The sequence below is a fragment of the Ascaphus truei genome, chromosome 17, assembly GCF_040206685.1.
Source record: "Ascaphus truei isolate aAscTru1 chromosome 17, aAscTru1.hap1, whole genome shotgun sequence".
In the NCBI taxonomy this organism is placed as follows: domain Eukaryota; kingdom Metazoa; phylum Chordata; class Amphibia; order Anura; family Ascaphidae; genus Ascaphus; species Ascaphus truei.
Window position 1 is genome coordinate 8,975,034 of NC_134499.1, and position 13,083 is coordinate 8,988,116.

The 13,083-nt window shown below is 50.9% G+C and overlaps 1 long non-coding RNA gene across 1 annotated transcript in view; it reads left to right on the forward strand.

Moving 5' to 3' along the window:
- The first annotated feature begins 11,406 nt into the window (after positions 1 to 11,406).
- LOC142467892 (uncharacterized) overlaps positions 11,407 to 13,083 on the forward strand; it is a 149,525-nt gene continuing 147,848 nt past the window's right edge. Inside the window, exon 1 of the long non-coding RNA XR_012788517.1 lies at positions 11,407 to 11,420. This is a non-coding gene — a long non-coding RNA (uncharacterized LOC142467892). The remainder of the gene's footprint in view (positions 11,421 to 13,083) is intronic.

The following is a 13,083-nucleotide window of genomic DNA, read 5'->3' on the forward strand; positions in this document are numbered from 1 at the left end:
TTGTCCAACAATACTGGACACAATGGTGAAAGGTGCGACGCGCGAGAATCGTTGGTGGGAAGAATGTTATTTATAAATGACCCGACTTATGTTATTTGTTCTACATTTCACTCCAAGAATTCACCAATTTATATTCTGTTTCGTAAAAAATCTAGGGAGGGAGCGTCCTTCCGAGGATTGTTTTAGGAAATTGAATATGAAATAGTGCAAATTGGTGCAAATTGGTGCAAATTGGTGCGTGCTTGGAGTGAAATTTAGAACAAATGGTCAGATCATTTATAAATAACTGACCTGCAGTCATACTGCACATGGCGAGCAATACTGATCTTACTGCTCCTCCCACACATTCCAAGATTGTTGCACCCCTCCTCATCCTCTCTTCCCCCTTTGTCCTCTCACCCTCCCACCCCCCCCCTCCTTGTCCTCTCACCCCCCCACCCCCCCTTGTCCTCTCACCCCCTCCCTTCATCCTCTCATCCCCCCTCCCTTCATACTCTCTCACCCCCTCCCTTCATCCTGTTACCCCCCTCCCTTCATCCTGTTACCCCCCTCCCTTCATCCTCTCTCATCCCCCCATCCCCCCCCTCCCTGTCATCAGTACAGTAGCTTTCAAATTTAGACTTCAAAATCCAGCATTAAATTGCATATTGAATCATGCCAGTGAATAAGTAACCTGCTCTGCCTTCTTGGGGATGATCTGTAAATACGGGTGCTGCAGAGATTGCAATGCTGCTGTGATGATCTGTAAGTAAGAGTGCTGCAGAGATTGCAATGCTGCTGTGATGATCTGTAAGTAAGAGTGCTGCAGAGATTGCAATGCTGCTGTGATGATCAGTAAGTACGGGTGCTGCAGAGATTGCAATGCTGCTGTGATGATCGGTAAGTAAGAGTGCAGGAGAGATTGCAATGCTGCTGTGATGATCAGTAAGTACGGGTGCTGCAGAGATTGCAATGCTGCTGTGATGATCAGTAAGTACGGGTGCTGCAGAGATTGCAATGCTGCTGTGATGATCTGTAAGTACGGGTGCTGCAGAGATTGCAATGCTGCTGTGATGATCAGTAAGTACGGGTGCTGCAGAGATTGCAATGCTGCTGTGATGATCAGTAAGTACGGGTGCTGCAGAGATTGCAATGCTGCTGTGATGATCTGTAAGTAAGGGTGCTGCAGAGATTGCAATGCTGCTGTGATGATCAGTAAGTACGGGTGCTGCAGAGATTGCAATGCTGCTGTGATGATCTGTAAGTAAGGGTGCTGCAGAGATTGCAATGCTGCTGGGATGATCAGTAAGTACGGGTGCTGCAGAGATTGCAATGCTGCTGTGATGATCAGTAAGTACGGGTGCTGCAGAGATTGCAATGCTGCTGGGATGATCTGTAAGTACGGGTGCTGCAGAGATTGCAATGCTGCTGTGATGATCTGTAAGTAAGAGTGCTGCAGAGATTGCAATGCTGCTGGGATGATCTGTAAGTACGGGTGCTGCAGAGATTGCAATGCTGCTGGGATGATCTGTAAATATGGGTGCTGCAGAGATTGCAATGCTGCTGTGATGATCTGTAAGTAAGAGTGCTGCAGAGATTGCAATGCTGCTGTGATGATCTGTAAGTACGGGTGCTGCAGAGATTGCAATGCTGCTGTGATGATCTGTAAGTAAGAGTGCTGCAGAGATTGCAATGCTGCTGGGATGATCTGTAAGTACGGGTGCTGCAGAGATTGCAATGCTGCTGTGATGATCAGTAAGTACGGGTGCTGCAGAGATTGCAATGCTGCTGGGATGATCTGTAAGTACGGGTGCTGCAGAGATTGCAATGCTGCTGTGATGATCTGTAAGTAAGAGTGCTGCAGAGATTGCAATGCTGCTGGGATGATCTGTAAGTACGGGTGCTGCAGAGATTGCAATGCTGCTGTGATGATCTGTAAGTAAGAGTGCTGCAGAGATTGCAATGCTGCTGGGATGATCTGTAAATATGGGTGCTGCAGAGATTGCAATGCTGCTGTGATGATCTGTAAGTAAGAGTGCTGCAGAGATTGCAATGCTGCTGGGATGATCTGTAAGTACGGGTGCTGCAGAGATTGCAATGCTGCTGTGATGATCAGTAAGTACGGGTGCTGCAGAGATTGCAATGCTGCTGGGATGATCTGTAAGTACGGGTGCTGCAGAGATTGCAATGCTGCTGTGATGATCTGTAAGTAAGAGTGCTGCAGAGATTGCAATGCTGCTGGGATGATCTGTAAGTACGGGTGCTGCAGAGATTGCAATGCTGCTGTGATGATCTGTAAGTAAGAGTGCTGCAGAGATTGCAATGCTGCTGGGATGATCTGTAAATATGGGTGCTGCAGAGATTGCAATGCTGCTGTGATGATCTGTAAGTAAGAGTGCTGCAGAGATTGCAATGCTGCTGTGATGATCTGTAAGTACGGGTGCTGCAGAGATTGCAATGCTGCTGGGATGAGATCTGAGTTATGGAGCCTTTCTGAGCATTTACAATGCTGGTTATTTTTAATAGGCCTTGAAAATGGGAAGACTGTTAGTATAGAAAAAGTAAAGGTGAGTGGGCAATTAAACAAAGTTGCCAGTACTGTCTGTCACCACACACATACACATTCACTCACTCAAACACACACACACTGAGGCACACACATATACAGGCAGGACACAGAACACAGACAGAAAGACAGACACACTGAGACACACACACACTGAGGCACACACATATACAGACAGGACAGACAGAAAGACAGACACACTGAGACACACACACACATTCACACACTGAGACACACATACACACACACACACACATATAGACAGGACACAGATAGACAGACACACACACACACACACACACACACACACACACACAGGCAGTACACTGAAACACACACACACTGAGACATTCACACACTGAGGCACACACAGACACACACATATACAGGCAGGACACAGAACACAGCCAGAAAGACAGACACACTGAGACACACACACACACTGAGACATGAACATATTGAGACACACACAGACACACACATAGATACACACACACACATATATATACAGACAGGACACAGATAGACAGACACACACACACACACACACACACACACATATATATACAGACAGGACACAGATAGACAGACAGACAGACACACACACACACAGGCAGGACACTGAGACAGACACACACACAGGCAGGACACTGAGACAGACACACACACACAGGAAGGACACTGAGACACACACACACACACACTCAGACACACAGACACACACACAGACAGGTAGGCAGGACACTGAGACACACACACAGGCAGGACACTGAGACACACACACAGCCTCACCTCTCTGCTGCATGCTTTTCCTCTGCTCTTTGGCCCCACCCCCCAGGCTCCTGCCACCTCCCGATTGGCTGAATTACACAGCAGCAACCAATCAGAAGCTGCCCAGCCCCCTAGCAGCAGCAGCCCTGCTCTATCCCATGTCGGGTATTATCTCTCAGATTTTACCGGACAGGGGAACCGGACACCTGACAACCCTAAGAGCGAGCCGGGGTGCCGGGCGGGGGGAGAGCGAGCGGAGCCGGGGTGCCGGGCGGGGGGAGAGCGAGCGGAGGCGGGGTGCCGGGCGGGGGGAGAGCGAGCGGAGGCGGGGTGCCGGGCGGGGGGAGAGCGAGCGGAGCCGGGGTGCCGGGCGGGGGGAGAGCGAGCGGAGGCGGGGTGCCGGGCGGGGGGAGAGCGAGCGGAGCCGGGGTGCCGGGCGGGGGGAGAGCGAGCGGAGCCGGGGTGCCGGGCGGGGGGAGAGCGAGCGGAGCCGGGGTGCCGGGCGGGGGGAGAGCGAGCGGAGCCGGGGTGCCGGGCGGGGGGAGAGCATTGGTGGGTATGCATGGGCCGGGCGCGTGGGGCCCCTCTATGCTGGCAGCCCCCAGGCACCTGCCCAGCGTGCCCATACGTTAGGACGGCCCTGGCTGTCCTCTCCTGCACTGACCCTTGCTTTGGCTCCACGACTACGCTACGCTCTACAACCCTGACCCCGGCTACGTACCCCAACGATCCGCTACTCTATACTCCAAAACCCGGCAAGTACCTCACTTACGCTGTCTTCTGTCACCCTGATCCGGCCTGCACGACTATCCTACACTCTAGACGCGCCCTCGCGGATGTGGTTGGCGTTCTGTACAATTCCTACCTCAGCCCTGCGATGGCGCCTCGTTTGTGGTGAGCTACGCGTTACAGATACAGACTCATAACTTTCCTTAACTAATACTTAGACACACGCGATTCACCTCAATACATTCAGGCGCTCATGGCGGATGCAACAAGACTAAGCATGACCGTCTTAATCCCAAATGTGCGCAACAAATGCCTCTCTGTCCCTGGCACGTCTTACCTATGTAGTGTGGGGTACGGTTTGATTTGTCTTTTTGCCAAGATTGCAAACATGAAAATTGAATACTTCAGCATCGCTGTCAGGTGCATGATTCCATATGTCACATCTTTGGGGAGGTATAGGATGGTCACAACCTTCCTGGGATGCTTAGAAACCTCAGTGTCCTCTTTGTGGTTGTGTCAGGAAAGCCACAATTTACTCCCAGCTCTGGCAAAACATATGATCCTATCGGTTTTTAACACTGGGCCTGGCCAAGGGGGTAACAGTGTGACGGGAGACGCGCTTAATAACACATTTATATTTCGTGGATCCTGATTGAGCAGAACAGGTTGAGCAAAATAAACTGAGATTTATTCCCTTGATAGGCAAACACACGACAACTGCAGAATAAACTTAATAATTACACTCACGGGTAGAGAAACAGAGGATAATGTCCAGAAAGATGCAAAGCACCAGAAGATTGTCCTTTAAAATGTAGTCCATTTGCAAATTGCCAAATAAATAGCCAGTCCAATCCTTCTGTGAATGTGCAAAGTCCTTTCTGGTTCTCTGGGATTTGCTGGATGCCCAGGGCTAACGAAATCCTGAAGCAGGGCACGTTTCCTTGTTGCGATGTTTTTAACCCCTTGCGTTCTGGAATCGTAGCCGCTGTACTCAGGTCTTATCCGCTTGAAGAAATCAGGTAGCAACAGCAACAACAGCAACAGCAACAACACAGGAATAACACAGGAATGAGGGGTACAGGCCTTTTTAAGGACAAGGGCCTGTGAAGTGTTACATTAGCCTCATCCCATTGGCAAGGAATTATCTTCCTCCTATCAGAACCTGCCATGTCTCATGGGCAAATCCTACATCCAGCTCAGGTAACTCTGAGCATGCTCAGTAAGCAGCTTGGTAGCACTGCTAAGTAAAAAGGGGCCACTCATTTCTGGGGACGCAATGTCTGGAGTTTGGTCCCAAGGTGTGAAATATCCAGGCTGAGTAACAGGACCTGCTACTCAGAAACATCCTGATTAAGTGACATTGTAAGAATCTGGAGTCTTTCATCTACTAGACGCATCGGCATCTCCCAACTGGGGGGGGGGGGGGGTCTTTCATCTATGCATAACATTTGTTCCTAAATTAGCAGTCTTAAAAGGGGAACAGCATATAATATTAACCCCTTCATCCCCAATACGGAATAGGGGTAACCAGCTGAGCCCACTGCCTTTATTAATGCGCTGATTACCCCCCATTTTCGCCACACCTCCCCCACTCAAAGCCCAAGGTTTGCCCTGGCCACCTCCTCTGGTGGTTGGGCTGACCGGAGGGTTTTTGAAGTCATTAGGTCTTGGGGATGGTCCTGTCGGGAGAGGCCATCAGCGTTCCCATGCTCACTGCCTTTCTGGTGCTGAATGGTGAAGTCACATTCTTGCAAGGCCAGGCTCCAGCGCAAGAGCTTGGCATTCTCTCCCGACACCCTCTGCAACCAACTTAGGGGGTTATGGTCAGTGATAACAGTGAAGGTTCTGCCATACAGAGAGGGCTGTAGCTTCTTTAGAGCCCATATTATGGCCAGACACTCCTTCACAATAGTGGCATATGCCCCTTCTCTGGGAAGCCGCTTGCGGCCCAGAAACATCATTGGAGGTTCCCTGACCTCCTCCCCCACCTGGCTGAGCACAGCACCAATGCCAACGTCTGAGGCATCAGTCTGCTCCAGAAACTTCTTGGAATAATCTGGAGCGGCAAGGATGGGTGCAGTCTTCAAAGCCTGAAATGCTTTTTCCCAGGCTGGAGACCAGACTACCAGCACAGACTGTCGCTTCTGGGTCAAGTCAGTCAGGGGTGTTGCAATGGCTATACTGGGGAACAAACTTTCTGTAGTAGCCTGCAGTGCCTAGAAACGCCATGACCTGCTTCTTGGTTTTGGGAGTGGGCCACTGCACTACTGCCTCTACCTTAGCTGGTTCTGACTTGAGGTGCCCTCCAACCACCCTATGCCCTAGGTATAAGACTTCAGCCATCCCTACTAAGCACTTGGTGGGTTCTAAGGTGAGACCTGCCTCCCTAATCCTGGCTAGCACCGCAGCAATATGAAGTACGTGTGATTCCCAGGAGTTACTGAACACAGCAATATCATCCAGATAAGCCCTTGCAAACCCTTGCATGCCCTCTAGCAAACGATTGACCAGGCGTTGGAAGGTAGCCGGTGCATTCTTCATCCCAAATGGCATCACTAAGAACTCATAGAAGCCACTTGGGGTGATGAAAGCCGACTTCTCCCTAGCCTCCTGGGTCAAAGGGATCAGCCAGTACCCTTTACGGAGATCCCTGGTGGTCAGATACCTTGCCCCCGCGAGTTCATCCAGCAACTCATCCATGCGGGACATGGGGTAGGCATCTGAAACCGTCCCTGCATTGAGCTGCCGGTAGTCCACATAGAACCAGGTGGTCCCATCCTTTTTAGGCACTAGGACTACAGGACAAGCCCAAGGGCTCTGGGATGGTACAATTACCCCTAGGGCCAGCATCTCCTCCACCTCCCTCTCTATACTGCCCTTCACCTCTGCTGACACTCTATAAGCGTGCTTATGCAGAGGTCTCCGATCCCCTGTAAGCACTGGGTGCTCAGTGATGTGTGTCCTCTCTGGCTTGTCCGTGAACAGAGCCCTATACTGCTCTAGCATAGCCCTGGCATCTGCTCTCTGCCTGACACTCAGCCGAGCCCCTATCTCCACCTGCTCTCTGGTACCTCCCTGCCTAGCCTCCCCTAGGAGATCTGGCAGAGCTATGTCCTCCTTGAGCATATTGATGTGATAGACTTTGGTCGTCCCTGTCTCCCTAACCCTGGCTAGCACTGCTGCTACCTGTCCTGGAGACAAACCACAGATCTGCCTGAAGCCAACTATCCTCTCCCTGTATGTCCCCACATACCTCTGCACTCTCTCTAGTGCCCTCCTGACCAGGCAGTGGGAGGTAGCCAGAGCATTCCTCATCCTGAATGGCACCCTGAAAAACTCACAGAGGCCATTCTGAAGGCTGAAGACTGACTCCCCCTTTGCCTTCCTCTCTACACTGCCTGCCACCTCTGCTGATACTCCATAGGTATTCTTATGCAGAGGATGCAGATCACCTGGGAGCACAGGCTGATCCGTACTATGTGCCCTGCCCAGCTTGTCTGAGAACAGGACCCCAGGCTGCTCTACCCTAGCCCCGGCTTCTGCCCCTGCCTGCCTATCTCCCAGGGCCCCTAGCTCAACTAGGACACCCCTAGGAAACCCTATCGTACCTAAGAGGCCTGGCCCTGCCTGAGCTACTTCCTGAAACATGTTCCCCATTCCTGGTAACAGGTTCAGGAGCATCTGCACATAATCACCCGCTTTACCCTCTGGCTGGCAGGCGTCCCAGGGGTGGCCAAAGTCTGCCACTGTCCCTGCTGCCTCCGGCCAGAAGTAAGGCTGCAACAGCTGGGTTCTCATGTGAGTGAACCCCTGATGCCCCACTAGCGGACTGGGGAAGGCTACCTGCAACACTTGCTGCCTACCCTCCCTGGGTCCCACTAACCGTCTTCTACCTGTCCAGCCCCTGGCTAACCCGGTAGAACCTGGCTCCCTACCCCAGAGCCCGCGGTGCCACAGCCTGTGGTCTGACCCCCCACTTTCCCAGGACTCGGACGCCCGCAGTCCCATACCTTCTAAGCTGGGGTCAGCTTTCACCGCATCCTTATCTGCTGTCCCTAATTCTAACCACCCACCCTTAGTCTCTAAGTCAGGGGTAACAGGGACAGGTAAAGGGAACAATAAGTCAGTCACTGGTCGCGACTCAGTAGTCTGGCTTACCTGTCTGGTCTCCACAGAGGCCACTGGAACCGTTGGTCCCAAATGCAGGGGGACAGAGGTTGATTCTGCTGTGATTCCTGATGACAGGCTCTTAGGAATCGCCGCAACAGCAGGAAATTCCGCAGCAACCACACAGATCACAGGCTCCAGGTTATTGCTAAGGCGCATCTCAGCAGTTTCCATGGACAAAACCCCCACCTCCCTCATGCCATGATTGGCACCCCCATCCAAAATGATCTGGGCACCCTGTAAGGACCGCAGCCCTCCATCAGGCATGGTTCTTTGCACCCCGGTGCCCGGGAGCAAATCTTCTGGCTGCACCAGAATAACAGCAGCACCCAAATCTGGCAAGCTCCCTGCTTGCCGGTCACCAAAGGTAACCCTCCGTGGGTGCCTGCTCAGGACATCAGCAGGCTGCATCTCGACTGATGCACTTGGACATCCTCTGCTCACTGCTGCTGGCTCTGAGGTGACAAAAGCAGCATCTGCCTGGGACATCCCTCTTGGTTGTGGCTCCATGGCTGTGCTCTGTTCCTCTGTGTGGGCCAGCCCAAGCTGGGTTACTGGCCCTGCAGCTTGTGAACGTTGCCCCTGATGGGGTCCCCCAGCAATGTGGCCTGATGTGGCCCACCTTGTTGTAATGATAGCACCGTCTCTCAAGCTTGAACTCCCCAGTATAGGGCGTGTCGCTGCCCACTGTATGTTTGGGAGTCCGCTGAGGTGCAGACTGGTCCCCCCTAGCCGGAATGGCTGCCTCTCTGGGGACTGCTGCGTTGCTCACCAAGGTTCTGCTGGTTACATATTCCTTTGCTGGCTCTGCTGCGTCCACAGCAGTTACTCTGGGAACGTCCTGTTCCCCGCTGACCAGCTGGGAGTGAGGGGGCCTTCCAAGCGCTGTCGACAGGAGCTCGAGTCGCTGTTCATAGCAAAGCCCTTCTCCCCAGGCGGTGAGGAGTGCAATGAGTCCAGAGGTAGCAAGTCCGGCCGCCGCAGCGACATCCATCTGCACCCCCTGGCACCACGCCACCCTCTTCCAAGAGGTCACTGACATCCTGCACTCCGGGCTGAGTACTGTCTGCTGGCGGGGCCATCCTGCCCTCATATTCTTCTAAATCCTCCTCCAGCTGACTCTTTGAACGACCGTCTGTCGTGAACCCGTACCCCACACATCTCTCCACTATCTGCGCCCGGTTCCAGGTACAAAACCTTCCTGAGCGTGGACTCATGGTGCCACTGGGGTATAGGTCCAGAGACCAGTGAATTATCTCGTGCTTCTTTGGAAGTGTGTGTAAGTTGCCACTTGTCTGAGGAGCTTGCAATCTACAAGGTCCTCACTATATTGCAGGACACTGCAATATAGGCTCAATCAGTATCTCACCAGCTGCCACCAGTTTTAAACGCCTGTGACGGGAGACGCGCTTAATAACACATTTATATTTCGTGGATCCTGATTGAGCAGAACAGGTTGAGCAAAATAAACTGAGATTTATTCCCTTGATAGGCAAACACACGACAACTGCAGAATAAACTTAATAATTACACTCACGGGTAGAGAAACAGAGGATAATGTCCAGAAAGATGCAAAGCACCAGAAGATTGTCCTTTAAAATGTAGTCCATTTGCAAATTGCCAAATAAATAGCCAGTCCAATCCTTCTGTGAATGTGCAAAGTCCTTTCTGGTTCTCTGGGATTTGCTGGATCCCCAGGGCTAACGAAATCCTGAAGCAGGGCAAGTTTCCTTGTTGCGATGTTCTTAATCCCTTGCGTTCTGGAATCGTAGCCGCTGTACTCAGGTCTTATCCGCTTGAAGAAATCAGGTAGCAACAGCAACAGCAACAACACAGGAATAACACAGGAATGAGGGGTACAGGCCTTTTTAAGGACAAGGGCCTGTGAAGTGTTACATTAGCCTCATCCCATTGGCAAGGAATTATCTTCCTCCTATCAGAACCTGCCATGTCACATGGGCAAATCCTACAGCCAGCTCAGGTAACTCTGAGCATGCTCAGTAAGTAGCTTGGTAGCACTGCTACTGTAAGTAAAAAGGGGCCACTCATTTCTGGGGACGCAATGTCTGGAGTTTGGTCCCAAGGTGTGAAATATCCAGGCTGAGTAACAGGACCTGCTACTCAGAAACATCCTGATTAAGTGACATTGTAAGAATCTGGAGTCTTTCATCTACTAGACGCATCGGCATCTCCCAACCGGGAAGGAGGGGGGGGGGGTCTTTCATTTATGCATAACATTTGTTCCTAAATTAGCAGTCTTAAAAGGGGAACAGCATATAATATTAACCCCCTTCATCCTCAATACAAAATAGGGGTAACCAGCTGAGCCCACTGCCTTTATTAATGCGCTGATTACCCCCCATTTTCGCCACAAACAGGCCTCAACCGTTCCTTTGTACTTTTAATATCCAACTCTAATTAAGTTCCCTTTGAAACCAGCAGATACGCAGGATTATTTTTTTGTTTTTGTTTTAAAGAGAGTTTCTTGTTTAAATAAAGAGGGAAACTAAATATTTTACAGACGAACTAAACGGGGGAATAGTGTGCGTCCGTCCCGAGGGTGTGAAAAGGGCGAGGCGTCAAGGGCCTGTTCCATTCCTCTGCAGTCAGGTGACCCTACATTACATACAGAATGCCCCTGTGGGACCCCCCCCTCCTGTTCGGGCTCAGATGTCTCTGGACCTCAGGTCTCAGGCTGTCCCCAGGCGGTAACATACCCCCTGAGTGCCTTATTGCTGGAAACTGAGACCAGACTAATACATTCCCTCCTTCTGAACAGCAGTCACAGGGTGAGTATGGGTGACTGACACTCATGAGTTGGGTTACCATTGAGCAGGCTAGCATCAGGAGGCAGGAAAGCTCCTGGTACCTTATTGCATTGAATGGGGGGGGGGGGGGGGGGGCAGGTGAAGACATTTACACCTTCTAAACAGGTGTCACATTGTTGGTATGGGACAATGAGGCACTCAGGAGTTAGGTTACTATCCTTCTCTTCCTCCAGTAAAACACCGTCGGGAAAATATGAATCAGCAAAGCTGCGGCTGAATGAGCCTGGGTGGGAGGGTCTTGTTTAACCACGCCTCTTCTTCACACCCTTTCTCTATCCTGATTGGGGAGAAATCATGGGGCGTGGCCTAGCACTGAGGTATAAAAGCTGGGATCTGAAACAGGTGGCATTGATTGAAGACTCATTGGTGGAGAGATGGCAGTGAGTGTGAGGGTAGTGATGGCAGTGAGTGTGAGGGTAGTAATGGCAGGGAGTGTGAGGGTAGTGATGGCAGCGTGTTTGGAGTGTTGGCAGTGAGTGTGATGATGGCATCATGTGGAGAGTGTAGGGGTGTTGATGCAGGGAGTTAGTGAGTGAGGGGGTGATGATGGGATGTTGGGGGGTGAGGTGTAAATGTGACCTGTCTCCCTTTTAAATTTTTATTTTAGTTTAAAGCCTAAATATGGCGCACCGCCGCCGACACATTAATCTTTATGACTTTACACAGACAGTGTTATCCCCTTAATTGACTGGATGCTACTAACACAATGCAGTGTAAAGTCCTGCAAGGGCAAGCCCCTCTTGTGGTGAAGCCAAGTGTAGATAAGTGAGTGTATGAAGAAGTCCGTGTTTGTGTAGATAAGTGAGTGTATGAAGAAGTCCGTGTTTGTGTAGATAAGTGAGTGTATGAAGAAGTCCGGGTTTGTGTAGATAAGTGAGTGTATGAAGAAGTCCGTGTTTGTGTAGATAAGTGAGTGTATGAAGAAGTCCATGTTTGTGTAGATAAGTGAGTGTATGAAGAAGTCCGTGTTTGTGTAGATAAGTGAGTGCATGAAGAAGTCCGTGTTTGTGTAGATAAGTGAGTGTATGAAGAAGTCCGTGTTTGTGTAGATAAGTGAGTGTATGAAGAAGTCCGTGTTTGTGTAGATAAGTGAGTGTATGAAGAAGTCGTGTTTAGAGCTCCCTGTGGAGTTGCTTTGGTTTTCCTCAAGAAAATGTTTCATTCGCAAAGGAGACTAATTCAGTTCTGATGGTTATAGTTTGTACCAAATAAGACTGGCACAGAAACAGCTATGAGTGAGTCAGGCCAGTGAGTTGTGTATTGCTTTGTATGTAAATAGGAGCCTGCACTGCGGCTCACAGCTCCTCCGCCTGTGTGAGGATAATGTGCCGCGCTTCTGTACAATACCCTGACGTCCCTTTCTGGTCACTGTGCACACGAGATTCAGGTGCTCAGGCTGTCAAAGCCCCGCCCCCGGCATCCTCATACCTTGACCAATCTCCTGCGACCCGGCATTCTTAAACCCCGCCCCCCCGGCATCCTCCATCCAATCACAAGCAGGCCGGCAAGTTTCTACAGAAGCCCAATCCCTGGCATTAATTTAAAAAATACTCACCGGCCGGGCTGCTGCATACTCCTCCCCCGCTGCTGCCGCCTGGCGCACCGCCGGTTATATATATATATATATATATATATATATATATAACAAAAAGCAGCAGCCAGCACTCCAAGCAACAAATGTAAAGTCAAGGTGCATGCTCCATAGAAATCAATATAGAAACCCTGTCTTCCCATAAGAGAAGGCACAAAAGCAGCAACACTCAGATATAGCACAAAGACATGTATTAGCAGTCACAAAACATCACACTATAAACCCGATTTGTGTGTGTATACACACACACACACACACACACACACACACATACATACATACATACATACATATATATTTAAACGTGAGCTCATGGGGGCGGGAGGGGGCGGGGAGGTTCCTCGCTGGAGCCTACGGCAGATGGAGGCGCTGCACTGCTAATGAATATGTAGGGTATGAACCCCAGAAGCCTGGTCCTGTGTCCCCATTACCACCGGCGGACGCCTCAGCCC